Source organism: Prionailurus bengalensis, chromosome A1 (genome assembly GCF_016509475.1).
Source record: "Prionailurus bengalensis isolate Pbe53 chromosome A1, Fcat_Pben_1.1_paternal_pri, whole genome shotgun sequence".
Lineage (NCBI taxonomy): Eukaryota > Metazoa > Chordata > Mammalia > Carnivora > Felidae > Prionailurus > Prionailurus bengalensis.
In genome coordinates, this window is record NC_057343.1 from 204,571,887 (window position 1) to 204,592,292 (window position 20,406).

General features: G+C 37.9%; 1 long non-coding RNA gene across 2 annotated transcripts in view; it reads left to right on the forward strand.

Moving 5' to 3' along the window:
• LOC122494024 overlaps positions 1-20,025 on the forward strand; it is an 81,845-nt gene extending 61,820 nt beyond the window's left edge. For both annotated transcript variants that reach the window (XR_006300088.1, XR_006300087.1), the window contains exons 3-4: positions 18,963-19,000; positions 19,827-20,025. This is a non-coding gene — a long non-coding RNA (uncharacterized LOC122494024). The remainder of the gene's footprint in view (positions 1-18,962; positions 19,001-19,826) is intronic.
• The last annotated feature ends 381 nt before the right edge of the window (positions 20,026-20,406 follow it).

The following is a 20,406-nucleotide window of genomic DNA, read 5'->3' on the forward strand; positions in this document are numbered from 1 at the left end:
TTCTTTTTGAGAGGTGGGAAAACTAAAAGAATATATTTTAGGTTCCTACTAGCATATTTAAAACTACTCAATTTACAACATTCAAAAAATATTAGCTGATTTATTTCAGGAAGGATTTAAGGTACTTTATCTGTGGAACCCACAAGATTAAAAAGAAAGAAGCGAAGAAGTTACAGTTAAAAAAGAAAACACAGGTAAGAAAATTAAATTAAAATTTGGATAAAGATTTATCCAAAATGCCTTGTATAGTCCATAGGGGTATGTCATATATTTGATTTTATGCTTCATTGTAGCAAAGATAAAACTGGAATCTTGATCCGTTATATGCATCAACATCCATAAAATAAAAACTAATTTCCCTGAGTACCTATGGTTAATCCTTCTACTGAAACCTGAGGGAAATTTCTTTCATAAAATGAGACGATGTAATATAGTGAGCATCAACCATATTGTAAATATGATGATGAGATTCTTAGAGATGTTTATTCTAAGTTGAAATGTAAGTGGAGAGGGAATAGGAAAGCCAAGATTAGTAAATTCTAATCTTTGAGGGACCAAACAATCTACCACATGTGATTCAACTCCTTGTAGGTCTGGCTCCCTCCCAGAATAACATTCAGAACATCTAGAGCAATCAGACAATCTTTAGGAATATCATCTCTTATAATCATGTCTATTAGATGTCATCAACAAAAGTTTCAGGTTATATTTCCCTGCAGTGCCCCAAAGAGGTGAGGTAATTGTTAAGTTGACTCCAGTAAAAGAACAACAGTATTGTCAACAATGTCAGTGTTGTCTGAGTTATGAAAATTGCAGAATTATATCAGGCAGAATGCTAAGATGGCCCTAAGATCCTGCCGACAGTCACTTCCAGTATAATTTCCTCCACTTGGTTGTGGGCAGTACACATGAAGATGATGGCTATCATTTCTGGGATTAGATTATGTAACATGGCAGGGAAAGGTGAAGGGATTTGCAGGTATAATTAAGTCTGTAATCAGGTGATGTTAACATAATCAAAAGGAAGATAATCCTGGGTGGGCCTCACCTAATCAGGAAAGCTATTTTATTTATTTATTTATTTATTGAGAGAGAGACAGAGCATGAGTGGGGGAGGGGCAGAAAGAGCAAGACACAGAATCCATAGCTGGCTCCAGACTCTGGGCTGTCAGCACAGAGCCTGAGGTAGGGCTCGAACTCACGAACCATGAGATCATAACCTGAGCAGCAGTCGGATGCTCAACCGACTGAGCCACCCAGGTGCCTCAGGAAAGCTCTTTTTAAAAGGCTGAAAGGAGTAGCCACAGGCCAAGGAGCTGCTCTTCTTGGCTTTGAACAAGCAAGTCTCCATATTGTGGAAAGGGACATGTCTCGTGAAAATAAAAGGTGGCCTATAGGAGATGAGAGCAATCCCTGGCCTGGGCAATAGGTCAACAGAAGATTCAATGATTGTTAGGCAGTTATGTTTTCAAAATTTTATTTTTTTAATTTTTTTTTTAATTTTTTTTTTTAACGTTTATTTATTTTTGAGACAGAGAGAGACACAGCATGAACGGGGGAGGGATAGAGAGAGAGGGAGACACAGAGTCGGAAGCAAGCTCCAGGCTCTGAGCCATCAGCCCAGAGCCCGACGCGGGGCTTGAACTCGCGGACCACAAGATCGTGACCTGAGCCGAAGTCGGACGCTTAACCGAATGAGCCACCCAGGCGCCCCTATGTTTTCAAAATTTTAATTAGCATTTCCTTGAAGTAAATTGATAGAAGATGTCGACATATGTGGCAATGATAAAATACTTTGGACGCTTCCAGGCTTTGAAAATTAAAACAACACAGCAATGGGTTCTTCTGAGGTTTCTGTTTAGATACTCTGGATTTTAGTAATTGCTATCTCTAGTAACTGCTTGGAAACACTGAAACAGAAGAAAAAAAGAATGAGATTTATGAGAGGCCAACTAAACTTTAAAAAGAAAAATAAAAACTGTTTTGACCTGATTTAGGGTGTAAGTAAAGCATAATGTGGTGTACCAAAAATACATTTAAAAGATGCGTCCCAGGGGCGCCTGGGTGGCACAGTCGGTTAAGCGTCCGACTTCAGCCAGGTCACGATCTCGCGGTCCGTGAGTTCGAGCCCCGCGTCGGGCTCTGGGCTGATGGCTCAGAGCCTGGAGCCTGCTTCCGATTCTGTGTCTCCCTCTCTCTCTGCCCCTCCCCTGTTCATGCTCTGTCTCTCTCTGTCCCCAAAATAAATAAATGTTGAAAAAAAAATTTTTTTTTAAATAAAATAAAAGATGCATCCCATGAGCATATATAGCAATAACCATATGAATATTTTGAAGGATTCCTACAGAAAGAATAGCCAGGAAGAAGGAAGATAATTAAGGAGTTGTTCTCTGAAATATCCCAGGGTTGTTTTTTAAAAGGCAGGGCTGTGGAAGAGAACAACTCGGGGTCCAGAAATACAGCAGTAGCTGCCCCTTGCAAAGCCAGACCTACTCAGGCAGCCTGCTTAGTAAATGTGGATCAGAATGAGATTTTTATTCATAATGGTTAATTAGAAGCTAATTAAGAGGATCTACTGAGCCTAGAACTCCCTATAGTCTTTGTCTAACCTCCTGCCTGCTCCTCGGAAGGATGCAGCTTTGCCCTGTGGACAGCAGTCAGATGTCAACTATGGACAACAGTCACGTGTTAATGGGCTGGATACATTGGTGAGTAATGCTTCACGTAATAAGGAAAGTGCCCAGAGTGCGTACAGACACAAAACAAACCCTCTGGTTGCGGGGAGTCTTGAAGTGTGATGGTGAACAGTTGCTCTTGCCACAATAAAAACCTTCTGTGGGACCCTGCCACGGCCCCCTTGAGCTGGCCAGGCTGCCTGTGGCTTTGGGGCTTACTCCACTCTGACAGCTAATATAAACATGCTAATGCAGCTATGGCAAGAAAGAAAGTTCAGAAGAGAAGCCTGTGATAAAGGTGATCAAGCCCAAAAGAAGGAAAAAAGAAGTAAAGGCAGGGGGAAAGACACATTTTTCTTTCAGCCTTTTAAATGCAACAATCCACTTAACAAGAGGGAATTAGAATGTTGGGACCATGTAGTTTCTGCGAAAATTCATCATTTTAATGATGAATTGGACTCAGGCTTCAGTTGTGTGAAAACTGTTTTCACCAAGCTGTGTGTGGATTACGTTTTAATACTTGTAAGCAATAATTATCATTAGCATGAAAAGGATTGAATCTCTAAGAGCTAATACCTTTTACTGTGTCAAAGATTTTTACATTAATTACTTATTTTTTTTCCATAAAAATCCCAGGAGGTAAATAGGGCTACCATCATTATTTTTATTTGAAAGACAGAAAAATCAGACTGATGTGGTTAAGGAACTCAGCTGAGGTGGTTTGGGGAAGCTGGTATGAAAGAAGCCGGGTTTGCTCCCAAGATAATCCTTTCTGTCACAAGACTATTTTCTTGCTTAAAAGAGAATAAAACATTTTTATTATGGCAAGAGAAAGCCATTTTGCAAGAATATTACTAATTTCATTTCTAACTATAACAATATTCCTGCGGTGTTGGAGATACAGCAGTATAGTTTTTTCAGGAAAAATAGAAAAAAAAATGACAGGCCAGGGACAATCACTCTGTAATAGTCACAAGTTTCAGACTTACTCTCCACCTCTTTCTAAGCAATTAACTCCCCAGGGTGCTGTGTTTTGGCCAAGTAGCATCAGGTGACCTCTTTAGGGGCACCTGGGTGGCTTAGTTGTTTAAGCATCTGACTCTTGGTTTCTGTTCAGGTCATGCTCTCAGGTTCGTGGGATCGAGCTCTGTGTTGGGCTCTGAGCTGATAGCACAGAACCTGCTTGGGATTTTCTCAGTCTCTCTCTCTCTCTCTCTGCCCCTCTCCCACTCATTTTTCCTCTCTCTCAAAATAAATAAACTTTAAAATTAAGTAGCCTCTTTAATATAGAGGGCTTATTTGACAAAATGAATGACAATACAGGGAAATACACGGAATCAAGAACAGTGTAGTTCTAGATCTCAATATTTGTAGAGTTTTGCTATTTACTTTTGACTATTTACAGATGAGCCCCAAGATTTAAGATGCAGAATTTGTCATGTCATCAGGCATATCTTTCTGTCACCTGCACCTTTAACTTGGTAAAGCAGAAATTGTGTAGAAAGCTATATAGCCCATTGACTTTTTCTGATATAAAATCACCTTTAAGTATCTTAGGACTGTTATTATAATGCTCAGCTTTATAGCACTGCAAATGTCTCAAGGCACTGAGTAATACAAATGCCAGATAAGCCAGCTTTGTCTCTATCACAGAGAAACAGAAACAACATGTTAAATTTCATGTAAGTTATTTTGTGCTTTATTAGTATGTAGTTTTAAAAACTTCACCATGTGTATTCTTTTTGGGTCACCAAAGACGTGTGTGTGTGTGTGTGTGTGTGCGTGCCTGCAAATCCTGAGGGCCATTTCTTTGTTCTCAATTTCTTTACTGATTCTGTAGCTTTTTAAAAAATATATTTTATAAATATTTAATTTTGAGAGAGAGAGAGAGAGCACGTCCAAGTGGGCGAGGGGCAGAGAGAGAGGGAGACAGAGAATCCCAAGCAGGCTCCGTTGCTGTCAGTGCAGAACCTGTGATGCAGGGCTCAGATCATGACGTGAGCCAAAATCAAGAGTTGGATGCTCAACCCACTGAGCCAGCCAGGTGCCCATGATACCATTGCTTTTGAAATTGATGACTTTCTTAAACTATCTTACTCCTTTGGCTTCTGTGAAATAATGTGCTGTCTGTCTTCCTGCTTCCCCGATTAATCCTCCTTTGTTTCTTTTTCCTGGCTCCTCTCTAACCACTGATACTTCCCAGCTTCAGTTTTTGGATCTTAGTCTTCTTTCATATGTAATCACTTTGCAACTATGTTGAGGACTTTCAAATCTGCATTTCCGGAACTTTTTCTTCTCATCACTGGCTTTCTCTCTATACCTTCTAATATATTTTTTTTAATTTTTTTTAACATCTATTCATTTTGGGGAGACAGTGTGAGTGGGGGAGGGGCACTAATACTTTTAAATGGGTTCTCTGGTGTTAACAGCAAACCCAACACATTCAAAGGTGAACTCATAATCTTCTCCACCACACATTTGTCAATTCTTCCTTGGGACTGAAGGCAAGAAGTTATCTTTAATTCATACCTTCCTTTGATATATGTAATTAGTAAATAGTGAAAGCAGACCCACATTTGGGGGGATTTTTTTTAAGTTTATTTTATTTATTTTGGGAGAGAGAGAGAGAGAATCCCAAGCAGGCTCTGTGCTGTCAGCACAGAGCTGGATGCGGGCTTAAACTCAAGAACTGCAAGATCATGACCTGAGCCCAAATCAAGAGTCAGAAGCTTAACCGACTGAACCACCCAGGTGCCCCAGGGAATTTTTTAATCCAATTTTGCTTCCACCTACATGCATTGCTACAATAGAGTTATTTAGAGTGATTCCCGCTTGCAAAACCAATGCCAGCTGGACTTGACCCACCACTTTAATAAGGTCTCTTTTACTCTGAAACCTGCAATAAGACCTTATTTCCAGTCAAAGTCAGGGGAGGCTACTGCAGGTGGATTTAAGGCATTGATTACCTGAGCCTACCCTACCTGTCCTGTTTCTTTTTACTCTCGTATATACACCTTTCCCTTTCATCAGGGAAGACTTGTTTTTATTTCTTCAGTGAGCACAGCACTCTCATTCTGCACTCTGTGCCATTATTGTGTTGGTTGACTTGCCCGGTATCGTGTCTCATCCTCTTCACCTCTGCGTGTCCCCCAGTCTTCCAAGTTCCAGATCCTGTCCCACTTCCTCACGACAGGAGACCTCCACAGATAGGATCTTCTCTGAAGTTGTTTACAATATGACGTAGAAGGTGTCGTCCCAGGATACCACCGAATCATGTTACTTAATTTACTTTAGATTGAGAATCTCCTGAGGCAGCAGACGCGGTTAATAAGCAGTGTGTCAATCCTGGCTCCCAGATTAATGCATACAAAATAGGCGGTCCATAGTTAATTGCTCATTGAAAAATCGGTGTTTTCAGATTTTTCAGTCCTTCATATTATGTCAATTTCCCATCTGGTCATTTGAAAAAATAAAGTAGCACCTCACAGCTTTCAGGATAAATGCAACTATGTTCTCTTGTCTAGTTAGGAATATAGCTTTCCAGTTCAACATTGGGAAAAGAGAATAAACATTGAATTTTGATTTTTTTTAATTAATGGAAATAATTTCACGAGTCTGGCCCTAAGTTTATCCTAATTTATTAACAGGAAACACCTGAGAAATAATTGCTTTTTGGCTTACGGAATCCTGCTTTATTATTTTTTTAGGCTTTTCCATTTAAATACAGATATAGCTTTAATAAATATTATAATCACTTATGTTTAGAAAATATAGCACTTTTTGTTTCTATGGCTGGCTGAAATTCTTTAATTAAAGGCGATTTTAATTTGGAAATTCAAGATGTTGTGAATTAAATTCTACTGTACTTAGAGGAGAAGGAAAATATTTGAAGTGCTACTCTGGCATTCTGTAAGCTCTGGAAAAAATGCCCAGTATAACCTTAATATATTTTCATTAAACTGAAACTTATGGATTTACAGAAGTAAATTTTTACTTTGCAGCTGTAGCCGAGTAGTTTATTGTGTTCTTCCAGATTTTTCCCACTAAAATTCTGTTATTTAAAGTTTTAGATTTTTCAGAAATATCTCACATTCAGTAGCGTATCTTTCACACATCAAAATGAGTTCAAATTGATATCTTTGTTTCATTCTTACTAATTCAACATAGGAGTAGAGATTCTAGCTGCCAACTGGTGTGGGTTTTGGGTGGGACTGGTAAGATTTGGGGAAGGTGAAGGAAAAAAACAAAGTAAGCCAGATGTCATGGAAGCAACTCTTAGATCTCTCATAAAGCAGGACGGCCCTCCTACTAGAATCTAGAGCTAAATAAGAGTGAGTGTGACACATTATCTGTGGGCTGTGACTTTACATTATTAGATCAAGTTACTGCTCAGTGGAAAAATGGCATTTTGGGTGGCACTTTAGTGCACTTCTTGGGATTTCCACTTTGCACGTGGCAAGAACACATTCTAGACATACATTTTTATGTTTGTTTCTTTTTTTCACAAGATTTGGTGGGATAAAGAAATCTGAACCTCCCTTTATAAAAGTAGCTTGATAGGTCCGAGGTAGGGGAACCCTCTACTAGAGAACTAATTGCTAATTATACTAAGTGCACAAATACATGCTACCTGGAAAAAGCTGAAAGCATTAAGGATATAAATCAATTTTGAGAACATTATTTTCAAGGCTAGTTTCCTGTCTTCCTTCTCAGAAATACAGTTATCAACTTGGTGTGCGAACTTTTTCAGTTAATTTATGTGCATATGTTTGCTCTTACAAAAATAAATAATATTGCCTTATAATATTTCTAGCAACTTTATTGAGATATAATTCACCTGTCATACAATTCACTCATTTAAAGTGTACAATTCAATGGTCGTGTATATTGGCAGAGTTGTGTGTCTATCACCACAACCAATATTAGAACATTACTCCAAAAAGAAATCCCGTTCCCATTAGCTATTATTTTGCAAATCCTCAACCCCACCAACATCTCCCTGAGTACTAGGCAACTACTAATCTACTCTCTGTCTTTATAGATTTTCCTATTCTGAATATTTCATATAAATAGAACTGTACAATATGAAATCCTTTGTGATTGCCTTCTTTCATTTAGCATAGTTTTCAAGGTTCCTTCATGTTGCAGCATGCATCAGTACTTTATTGTGTTTTATTACTGACTACTATTCATTTTATGAATATACATTTTACTTATCCATTAATCAGTTGACAGACGTGCAGTGAGTTGTTCCTTCCTTTTGCCTATTGTGAATAATGCTGTTATGAACAGTCACGTACAAGTTTTTATGTGGACAAATGTTTTCTTTTCCCTTGCCTGTACACCCAGGAGCAGAATTGCTGGGTCATAATGGTAACTCTATGTTTAATCTTTTGAGGGACGACCAGACTATTTTCCAGAGTGGATGCACCTTGAATCACTATGCTGCATACCTGAAACTAATGTAGCATTGTATGTCAGCTATACCTCAATAAATAGAAACTAAAATACAGGAGAGGGAGTATGCTTGGCATGTTAGTATAATAAGAAGTATAAAACAAAAACAAAAACAAAAACAAGCGCAAAGTGGATGCACCATTTTATATTCCACATTCTCACCAATACTTATTATCATAACTGCATTCTTAAAATACAATATCACAGTTTCTGGTTGTTTCATAATTTTCCTTTTTTACTTAGTATATATTCATATGTTTAACAGCTGTAAGTGCCTCCATACTATAAATATGCAATAATATCTTCAGTCATCGTTATTTCTATAGACATTCAGTTTGCTTCCAATTTTTCACTGTTAAAAATGATAGCACCTATACAGTGAACATCCTTGTACAAGAGGGTTTTTTTTACAGGTATATGTGTAAATATTTCTCTAGAATAGAAAACTAGAAGTTAAATTACTGGCATATATATATGTATATATATATATATTATATGAGCATTAATAGAGCATGCAAATAAACTTTAAAGTGTGTGCCAAAATAGTCAAAATATATTGTCAAAGTGGCTATTTAAAATATAGCTGTGCTAGCAGTGAAAGTATCTGTTCACCACACGCTTACCAATGTGTCACTTTATTAAGCTATTTATATTTTTATAAATCTAATTTATCTTGTTATCTCAATTTCCATTTCCCAGATTACCAGCTATTAAACATCATTCATGGGACGCCTGGGTGGCTCAGTCAGTTGAATGTCTGCTTCTTGATTTTGGCTCAGTTCATCATGTCACATTTCATGAGACTGAGCCCCGGATCAGGTTCTGTGCTGAGAGTGCAGAGACGGCTTGGGATTCTCTCTCCCTCTCTCTCTACCCTTCCCCTGCTTGTGTTCTCTCTCTCTCTCTCTCTCTCTCTCTCTCTCTCTCTCAAAATAAATAAACATTCAAAAACCATCATTTATGATTATTGGGCATTTGTTTTATGATCATTGACATTTTTTTTCTGTTTCTTACTGATACATAGGTATTAAAATGTTTGTATATCAATCCTCTGTCAGTGATATGTTAGTTTGTTACCATTCTTTTAATAATTTAGAAATAAACTTTAAATTTAAACATAACCAAATGTATCAACTTTTCTGTACTATTTTTTTCACCTAAGATGATTATTCCTCTCATAAATTTATAAATGCAATTTCCTCTGCTTTCTTCAATGCTTTTAGTTTTATGACCAATTACTTAAATCATCTGAGATTAATTTTACTAAAAGGTATGAGGTAGGGATCTAACTTTATTTAAGGATAGACTATTCAACATAATTTTAAAAACTGTCTTGAGCAATGATGGTATGCCAGGTATATTTGTAGATAGTAGGGCTCCAATCAAAAATATGGCCAGCTTGCTCCTGATAGGAGCATCCTAACCAATTTTTTCAGTGCCATTTACTAAATAGATTATTCTTTCTCCACTTATTGGAAAAATCACATTTATCACATTTTAAATACCCCCCCCCCCCCACACACACACAGATCTGGCAGCCATGGGAACAAACCACTCATATCTGCTGCAGAGCATAGTTGATTGAAAGTCCATGTGCCAATCCTCAGGATCTACCCTATTCCCCTGGGCAACTCCCAGTCAATCCCAATCAGTGACTAAGCACAACAGTGACACTAATGCAAGCTCATTTCTATGAGTCATGGGACTTCTCCAATGGGCAACTTTGGCTCAAAAGGCTCCCGATTGCCCTGCCTGAAAGTTCACTAGAACATGTATTAGCATACTACTGCCATTGAAAGAGTATACCCAGCTAAAATGTCCTTCATCGTTTCCTCTCACAGACCCACACTGCTTTAAAAAGGCTTTCTCTGTCTACAGCTGCTTCTTCCATTTTATTCTTCACCTGTTCCCTCCAATAATTCTCTTGCATGTCTAGTCCCTTCTTGGTGTCTGCTTTTCAGAAGACCTCAGTTTACACAGACTGAACAGCTAACAGCTCTGCTGTGGCCAGTATTGGGTGCCAGGGCAAGTATCATGACAGAGTAGCTGAGGAATCCACTGCTTGTAGAGATGCACAATAGAAGTCAGAGCAGTGGGGTGGAAGTTCAAGACAATTAATATGTACCTCTCCCTGCCTCTGGTATGCCAAACATCCCCTTTCTATTAAGTGAGAAGTTTCTTATTATTCTGGCAATATCAATATTGTCTAATGATATTTAGAGTTATCATCTTGAAGCACCCCTTCATGCTGTGATGGTTGAGTGATATCTTTTTTTTTTATTAAACAATATGTTTTTACCAAGCAATTAATGGATCAAAAAAGAAGTCAAGAGGGAAAAAAATCCTTTGAGACAAATGAAAATGGAAATACAACATAACAGAAATTTTGGATGCAGAAAAAGCAGTTCAAGGAGGGAAGTTCACAGCAAGAAATGCCACATCATGAAACAAAATCTCAAATCACCTCAAGAACCGTGAAGACTACCTCTCTCTACTGTCCTCCACTCTTGTTCCAACCATGACATCAGACTGCATATAAAGAGTTGATAACCCATTGTACTCAGGTTCTTGTAGTTCCCCAGTACCATATCTCTGTGTAAGTTTCTCTAAGAGGGGTCCAGAAAAGTCCACTCATCCAAGGTGAAGTCCACAATCCCCAAAGGTCATTGAATGATGGCCAACAAAATGCCTTTGAAACACAGTGATTGAACGTTCAAATTATAATCCAAATTAACTGTTTTTATCACTTCTCTCAACCCATTTGTTCACAAAGTCTCAATAATATTATCTCTTAAATATTTCTTGAATCTCTCCCTCAGTGGGAACCACCTTAAAACTAACATTTTTCCTTTGCCTTGACTATGAAAAAATTCCCAAAGGGGTATTCTTGCCTTCATTCTGTGCCCTTTTAATCCTTCCTCCTCTTCTCTGACAATCTTCTCTTAAAAATAACAAATCTGTGTTTACATTTTTCCTCAGTGGCATTCTACCTATGTCAGAAAGCCCAAATTCCACTGAAAGATCCTTCATCATGTGACCCATGCCCTGCTCCCCGGCCTCTTTGTAGAGGCTCTTCTCACACTGAATGTTCTAGCTCACTAAATTATTTCTATTTCCCCAACCACAACACGCTGTTTCGGTCTCACTGTTTTGCACATGAAATCATCTTAACCTGAAATGCTACCTCCTCATGCTGTCTTCAAATGTCCTATAGTGATATAGTCTTCAAAATAGATATACGCATTATACTAAATCAAGAAAGGATGAACAGTGCATATGACAAATTAAACCCTATACAATAGTGGTTCCTACTTATTTTTTTTTTTCAACGTTTATTTATTTTTGGGACAGAGAGAGACAGAGCATGAACGGGGGAGGGGCAGAGAGAGAGGGAGACACAGAATCGGAAACAGGCTCCAGGCTCTGAGCCATCAGCCCAGAGCCTGACGCGGGGCTCGAACTCCCGGACCGCGATATCGTGACCTGGCTGAAGTCGGACGCTTAACCGACTGCGCCACCCAGGCGCCCCTAGTGGTTCCTTCTTTAATTAACTCCGTGAATTACTTGGCTTTCTTGGCATTTGTAATTCAAAATTACAACAATATAAATTCTAAGTATATCCCCACTCTGTCTTCTCCATCACATCTCTAAGTTTCTATATGAAACAATACCATTAAATAAATACATAAGAGGAACTGTGGCTTAGTAATGGAAAAACCTGTGTTTAAATTTTTTTAACGTTTATTTATTTTTTCAGAGACAGAGAGAGCATAAGCAGGGGAGGAGCAGAGAGAGAGGGAGTCACAGATTCCAAAGCAGGCTCCAGGCTCTGAACTGTCAGCACAGAGCCTGACATGAGGCTCAAACTCACAAACCGTGAGATCATGACCTGGGCCGAAGTTGGACACTTAACAGACCGAGCCAACTAGGCACCCCTGAAAAACCTGTGTTTAAGTGCCAATTTTTATACTAATTCTATGATTCTAAAGCTTTCCAATCAAAAATAAGTTAATATTGGCACTTAATCCATTGGGTTAGGGAAATATTAAATGAGACAATGCATATACAGTTTATAGTGCTTTGTACAAGGTAGGAATCTTATAATATTAGTCCCATCAAGACAGGCCACTTTTTTATTTTACTTCTACCCCAGTCTTTGCATGAGAACTTTGTACTGCCTCAGCTACACCCTAAATATCAGCTCTTGCTACTCTAGTTTTCGTCTTCAAACTAGCAAATTTCTGGCATCTCCTAGAAGTTTATGAAGAAGCAGATTCTTAGGCACCACCAGTATGCCTGAATCAAAATCTGCATTTCAGGATCTCTAGATGATTTGTATGCACAGTAAATTTTGAGAAACACTAAAGTCTAAAGCATATTTCTTCTAAACTTTCTATTCTGCATGCATTGCACCTAGTAATATTCACTACACTGAACTGTCCACCCACCACATGCTTTCCTGATAAGCATTATCATACAGTTGTGTAATAGGTTTAAATATAACAAAATATGACCATCATATACATATATATGTATATATATATCAGATATTATATATAAATTGCAGGAATGCTGAAACTATCTGTGATTAACCATCCATTTGGCACATTCATCATCATGTAGGACTTTGGTACCACTCTGATTTTGCCCTGGTTGCACGTCTTTTGTTCTGGCTTCAGAGACCCCCAGATTTCTGAGATATCTAATAATTTCACTCATTTCAGATTATTCCTAGATCGACAGTGTATATGTCTTTTTAACACAAGTTACTATCACACATCTTAGGAGTTGTTCTGAAAAATTATGCCCTTAGTTACTTTGAGACAAAATTTTCATATAGTCAAATGCATCTTTTTTTTATGTTTATTTTTGAGACAGAGACAGAGATAGAGTGTGAGCAGGGGAGGGGAAGCGAGGGAGGGGAAGAGAAAGAGGGAAACACAGAATCTACAGCAGCTTCCAGGCTCTGAGCTGTGAGCTCAGAGCCTGATGTGGGGCTTGAACTCATGAACGCTGAGATCATGACCTGAGCTGAACTCTAATGTTTAACTGGACTGAGCCACCCAGGCACACCTGGGCAAATCCATCTTATTTTCAAAATATATGTAAACATAATGAAGTCATTAAAGGTTGCAATAAATGTTTGTAGGAATTACCACATTATAAACTGTGAATTGTAATTATAGCTTATAAAACATCATTTTGGATCTAATTGAACAGAAACTATTCTTAATCCAGATATAGTTTACAATTATAGTTTACCTTGCATTATCTTGAAAAAAGCATAGGATTATTGAATACGAGCTTATAGCTAAGATTTTTTTTAATTTGAAAACATTTATGCACTTTAAAATATTCATTTATTTGCCATGCTTTGAAAAGTGACTCATCTGATCAAAGCCTTAAAGATCTTAACTACATAGGAGCTCCTGGGTGGTTCAGTCTGTTGGGCATTCGACTTTGGCTCAGGTCATGATCTCACAGTTCATGAGTTCGAGTCCCGCGTCGGGCTCTGTGCTGACAGCTCAGAGCCTGGAGCCTGCTTTGGATTCTGTGTCTCCCTCTCTCTCTGCTCCTCCCTGCTCACACGCTGTCTCTCTCTCAAAAATAAATAGATTTTTTAAAAATTAAAAAAATCTTTACTACATAATAAAATTTCTTTTAAATAGAACATCCTTGAAACTATTATAAGCAATATAATTTTTCTAAGTATTATCATAATGTAAATTCTAATAATTTAGATTAGTTTTCTTCAAATTATGATGACTCGTTAAGGTTTTTGTATGTATGCATTTTAACTTTCCACTCGTAAGTTAGCATTTGTAAAAGATCTTTTTTCTTGCTCTTTTTCTTTGGCAATACAGATTTTTATAGGAGAAGAGGCAGAAAATATATTAGGGATTAAGTTGTGCTCATGTATGGTGTGTGTTTCCTCTGATATTTGTGATTAAAGTCGTGTTTTGAGGGGACAGTGTGGGATGAAAGACTGGGAAAAGATGGCTGAAGATGGTCTGTATCTCCTTTTTGAAATCATTTCAAATAGCAGAGTGGCACCTTCCAATGGAGCTGTGGTTTTCTGCAGCACCTGCAGCCTGAGGGTGGACTGTTCTGGGTCAGCCAATTAAGGTGACTGTTCTTTGAAAGACTCAGTAAGGATGTGCTTAAGGCTGTCACTGAGCATTCCACAAGCTTGCTGATTTCTCTGTTTGGCTGTACATCTGTGTTATTTTGTTTTCAGGTCAAGTTGTTCTCTGTAACAAGGTAATGTTTTCTGACTTCTTTGTAACTTGCTGCCTTTATGTTTCTGAGATTGAAGCATAGAAGAAGTGGCTTTGCTCAGTGAGTGGCCCGTTTATGTTGGAAAGAGGTAGGCGATCAGGGAGGCAGGAAGCAGTGAACCAGCTCACTCAAAACAATGCCAAGTGACCTTGAACTCTGATACTTTAGCATGTTGGGGGGTGGGGGGAGGTGGGAATAATGGAAACTTGATCTTGGTCCAACAAGAATGAGAAGAGGATGTTTGTTACAGAACAATAAGCTTTGTTATTCAAATATTCCTCTTTAGGATCTCTTCCATAAACTAGTGGAATCCATTTTCCATTTACAAACACTCTGTCTGTGACCACCTAGAAATAGGCATGCAAACTTTTTTTAAAAAGAGATATAAGAATTTTTTTTTCAAAGAAAGCACTCAATTTGAATAGAAAGTAAAGAATAAACATAATTTTAAATTGTATCAAACATTTTGAAGAGTGTTTAGTTTCCTACAGATATTCTTAAATTAGTGGAATATTTTTATCCTCAGATTGAAGTGGCATATATATGTATTTTTTCTCTATTTTAATACTTCCAGTATATTTTTAAGTAATGTATGACAGTTGAGATAGTTACCGTTTAATGTGTGAATGCTTCTTTGGCTATGAAAGCCTGGATTCTGATCTTAAAAGCAAAGAAAAACTAAATTTTTTTAAAAAGGAAAAACTAAAAAAATTATTTAGAGAAATGATTTATGTCCACCTAAAAAGGTAAGTATTCATTATATGAAAATGTTCAGAATGTCCCCCAGGGAAGTAAGTCTACCGATTGCCACTATCACAACGTGCAGACTTACTACAGGGGTTGGAGACAGTGACCCCAAATGTTCCGCACCTGAGATGTGAAACAATGACATGAAGTATGGCTCACATATGTCCCATATTAGTTTCTTATTTCTAGTCAAATGAAATCATCCCCTCTAAATCCAAGACCTGTTCATGATAGAATAGTTTTTGCCAACCTCAGGAGCCTTCGGGTCTACATTTATCCAGATGTTTTGGTTTTTCCAACAGATGGTCCTCAAAAATTTATTCCTATTTCAGTTGCTGCTGCCACTTTAAGTGTTTCCTGGAGATCTTTAGCATACCCCTCTGAGAGTTTCATGGCATAACAGCCAGGCATCAGGGACTTTTAGTTGTGCTAGGCACATATTCACAAAAAGTAATGAAATATAGACTGATAAAAGGACCAGAGATATGAACTCTTATATTTATAAAAGTGTGCTTATACCTCTCTTTTATTTATAAAAGTGTGCTTATACCTCTAAAAAGTTCATGTGCTTAACGTCAGATCACCACTATGCAGGTGAAATGCAATGAATAATTATAATAAATGTATATTGCAAATGTTCATTATACATTTATGAACCTTTGGCATTCCAAACAGTGACCTCCTGGTCCATCCCCCCCAGACTCTTAGTCATTTTCAGCCAGTTTATGGTGGTTATGGTCCATTAATATAATGTTTAACTTAGACTTGTTTGATAAAGGGAGGATGACAGCAGTTTGCTTACAATATAACAGTAGCACTTTTAGCACTTCCCCCAAGTGACAGCTCAGGTCTGTTAAGGACAGAAAGTAATCAAACAATCTGTTCTCAGATTAGTTTTAAGTTTTCTAAGGTTTTGCTAATCCAGGCTATATATAATTATGCACAGGTTTCTAGTTTCCTGAATTGCTCTTTTTTTTTTAATTTTTTAGTGTTCATTTATTTTGAGACAGAGAGAAAGTGTGAGCAGGGGAGGGGCAGAGAGAGATGGAGAGAGAGAATCCCAAGCAGGGTCTGCACTGTCAGGGCAGAGCTTGATGTGGGGCTCGATCTCATGAACCGTGAGATCATGCCCTGAGTGGGTCAAGAGTTGGACCCCTAACTGACTGAGCCACCCAGGCACCCTGCTCAACGTTTATAATAAGAATTCCAATTATGATGTGAATTTTTTTCCCTGTCAAACTGTAGATATTTTGTACATTTTTGCATGATTGACAAAGAGTTCAATATTGATTTAGAACTAAATATATTTCAGTGTTTTCAGGGATATCAGAAAATGACTTAGGAAAATCTTAACTTGTGAAAATTCTTAGCACATATCAAATCATTTATGATTTTTCTTACTTTTGGCGGTCTTTACAAGTAGAGGGCCAGATTTGTGAATCGATTTATAGTATAAGCAGACTGGAAGTAAAAGAAAGTAAGAGACAGTAAATGTAAGATATGCCATTAAGGGCAGAGCTTAAATTACTAAATATCAAAGTGCAGTCCAGACAAGAAATAAATGGGGAAACACAAATACCGAAAGAAACAAATAGCACAGAAGGAGATATTGATATTTTTATAAAGACTGCACAATACTGTTTGATACAAGGAACAAATAGAAAATTAAAACAAAACTCCCTAAACCTAGTTGGGTTATAACTGAGAAGCTTTATAGCTTCCTCAGTCCCTCACTAGCTCTTCTTCTCTACAATTTGCTCATAATTGCAGTCACAATGTGGATACATTTTTACTCTGCTTCTTCTCATACATCCTCTATCACAAGATATTCTCAAGATACACCTGCTGCTAGCTTCTAATGCACTGTTTGGGTTCTGTAACAGAAATTGTTGAACTACAGCCCATAAGCCAATCTACCTGTTTTCATAAATAAAATTGTTTGGAACATAGCCACACCCACTTGTTTCTAAATTGTCTACGGCTTCTTTTGTAATACAACAGAAAAGTTGCATGTTTGCTACACAGCCAATGCGGCCTGCAATCTAACAGGGTTACTAACTTGCCATTGAAGAAAAAGTTTGCTGATGCCTCTTACTCTACCTTTTTTCTGCCATGGGATATTAAAGTTCTTTCCACGTCTTTTGCCTATTATAATAATATCCTTGTGAGTATTTATGTACATATCAATTTATCCTTTTCAAATATTTTTTCCTAAAGAAACATACCAAGGGTTACTGAATCAAAACATACACGTTATTTTTGTTCAATACAAAACTGATTTCCAAAAGTGTTGCACAAGTGGACACAGTCCAAGTTGCCACAAGTCGTGTTTCAGTTTATGAGATCCAATAGCATTTTGCAATACTGGATGTTATTACATATTTTAATTTTTAACAGTTTTGTCACCATTTGTGTGAACACTGTATTTTTGATTATGAAAGAAATACAATACTGACAAATTTTTCAAATAAAATTTGACAAGCTGATCCTAAAATTCAGCCAGAAGAGAAAAAAATACAAGATTAGTTTAACTAAAAAGTTTAACTGGGAGATGGATGACGGGAAAGTTTTACCAAATTTTACCAAATTTTACCAAATGCCATAATATACTATAAAGCCGTGTTTAACAAAATGCAGTGATACTGGCACCAAGTTAAATAGGTTGATTAAACACAAGAGTTCTGAAAGACATAGAGCTTCATAATTTCGGCAATTTTGTGTATATTGAATGTAGTATTTAAGATATGTGGGAAAATTATGCACTGTCCTATGAATGGTATTCTAATAACTTAGGCTGTCTATTAAAAAAAGATTAAATTCTGGGGCGCCTGGGTGGCTCAGTCGGTTAGGCGGCCGACTTCGGCTCAGGTCACGATCTCGCGGTCCGTGAGTTCGAGCCCCGCGTAGGGCTCTGTGCTGACAGCTCGGAGCCTGGAGCCTGTTTTAGATTCCGTGTCTCCCTCTCTCTGACCCTCCCCCGTTCATGCTCTGTCTCTCTCTGTCTCAAAAATAAACGTTAAAAAAAAAAATTAAAAAAAAAAGATTAAATTTTTCACTCTATACAACAAATTCTAGAGGATCTACCAGATACAAATTTAAAAAGCTGTAGAAACAGGGATGTCTGGGTGATTCAATCCGTTAAGCGTCTGACTTTGGCTCAGGTCATGCTCTCATCTCACGGCTTCTGAGTTGGAGCCCCACATTGGTCTCTGTGCTGACAGCTAAGAGCCTGGATGGAGACTTCTTCAGATTCTGTATCTCTCTGCCCCTCCCCCCTTCAAGAATAAACATTAAATTTTTTTTTTACTTAAAAAGCTGTAGAAACATTTAAAAATAATTATAAGGAAAAAATAACTAGGATTGGTGAAGGACTTAGAAGAAATATACAACTAAGGTCTAAAGAGAGAAGGTTCATTCTTCCCACACAATACTGGCAACAAGTATACATTATCAAAAATATTCTTTCTCCCCACCTTGCAGCCTTAAAATGCCTGGCAAATGACTTTAGAATTAACGTAAGTTTCTTCTTCCCTGTTGACCACTGTATTGTAAAACAACTAGAATAATGTCTGGTGCACAGGAAGCACACATATTTGACAGATGGGTGTAGTATAAAATTTAATCTTTAAATTACTAACATAAAATCATGTTTGGAGGCAGGGTTTCTAAAACTAAACTGCTGTTTGGACACCGCATACATGTCTTCATCAACCCATTTGTTCAGCCATTATGTATGTGTATATGCAAGTATGTGTTTATTACATCCTTATTATAGATAAGCCAATCATGGTTTCTGCTTTCAAGGCACTCACACTGCATTGGGGAAGATAGATAATAACCAGGTAAGTCAGTGAGAAAGAAAAGATGAGGGGTTATAGTGCTTTATGGTAGATAATGGGGAGTAGATGGTGGGGATCGTGACTCAGGGGCTACCTTTGGTTGAAAGATGAGCAAAGGCTTCTCTGAGAAAGTAACATGAAGCCAGTGGTGTGTTGGGAGGAGGGACAATTGTGCCCCCAAGGGGACATTGGGCAATGCCTGGAAACAGTCTTAATACAACTTGGGGGAGAGAAGAGGTTTGCTACCGGTATCTGGCAGACAGAGCCCAGGGATAATCCTGAATATCCTACAAAGCACAGGACCTCCTCCCCCACAACAAAAAAATTACCCAGACTAAAATGTTAATTGTATAGAGACTGAGAGATCCTGCATGAAGTTAAAATCGATATGGTAAAAATTGATCAACCTTGAGTTGTCTGCTGGAAGAATATTCCAGGCAGAGGAAAATGTCTATAGCAAATATCTAAAAATAGGAACTTGTGTAATGTGTTGGAGAAATGAGAAGAAACCTATCTCGGGAAAGTGGGAGAAGAGGTAGAGAGGGGGTAGGGAGATGGTTCCCGGTAAGGGATTGGATATGTTATGTAGAATGCAAAGGGAAGACAAGGGAGAGACTGACTCTGTGGTGTATCGTGACCTGCCTTGCATTTTTCAAAGATCAGTTTGGATGCTTCTTGGAGGAAAGAAAACTGGGAGAGAGCCAAAGGGTTAAGTAAGTGATAAAAAGAAATCATTTAGAGGCAACAGAACGCGTTGGTCACTTGTGTGGAATGCAGCTAGAAGTTCAGTCATTTTGTGACACAAACATTTTTTATTTTTTCTTCGCAGTATCCAGGGCTATCATCACACACTGACTTGAGTCTAGCACTGAACACTGTGCTAAAAGTTGTACGTACATCATGGAACAGAACTTTTTAACAACCCGCAAGGAACGTACTACTATCTCAATTAACAAAAGAGAAGACTGAGGTCAAAAGAATTTGAGTAATTTATCTGTCATCACCCAGATAATAAATAGTAGAGCTGATTCAAACTCCTGTCTTACATTTCTTCATTCCTTGTTCTTTTTTTTTTTTTTAATTTTTCTTTTAACATTTATTCATTTTTGAGACAGAGCATGAACGGGGGAAGGTCAGAGAGAGAGGGAGACACAGAATCCGAAACAGGCTCCAGGCTCTGAGCTGTCAGCACAGAGCCTGACGCGGGGCTCAAACTCACAGACTGCGAGATCATGACCTGAGCAGAAGTCGGACGTCCAACCGACTGAGCCACCCAGGCGCCCCTCACTCCTTGTTCTTAAACACGATCTTCTAAGGGAGTGAAACATAGGCAAGAAATCCCAGACTTTAAAAAAATATATGCTTATTTATTTATTTTGAGAGAGAGAGAGAGAGAGAGAGAGAGAGAG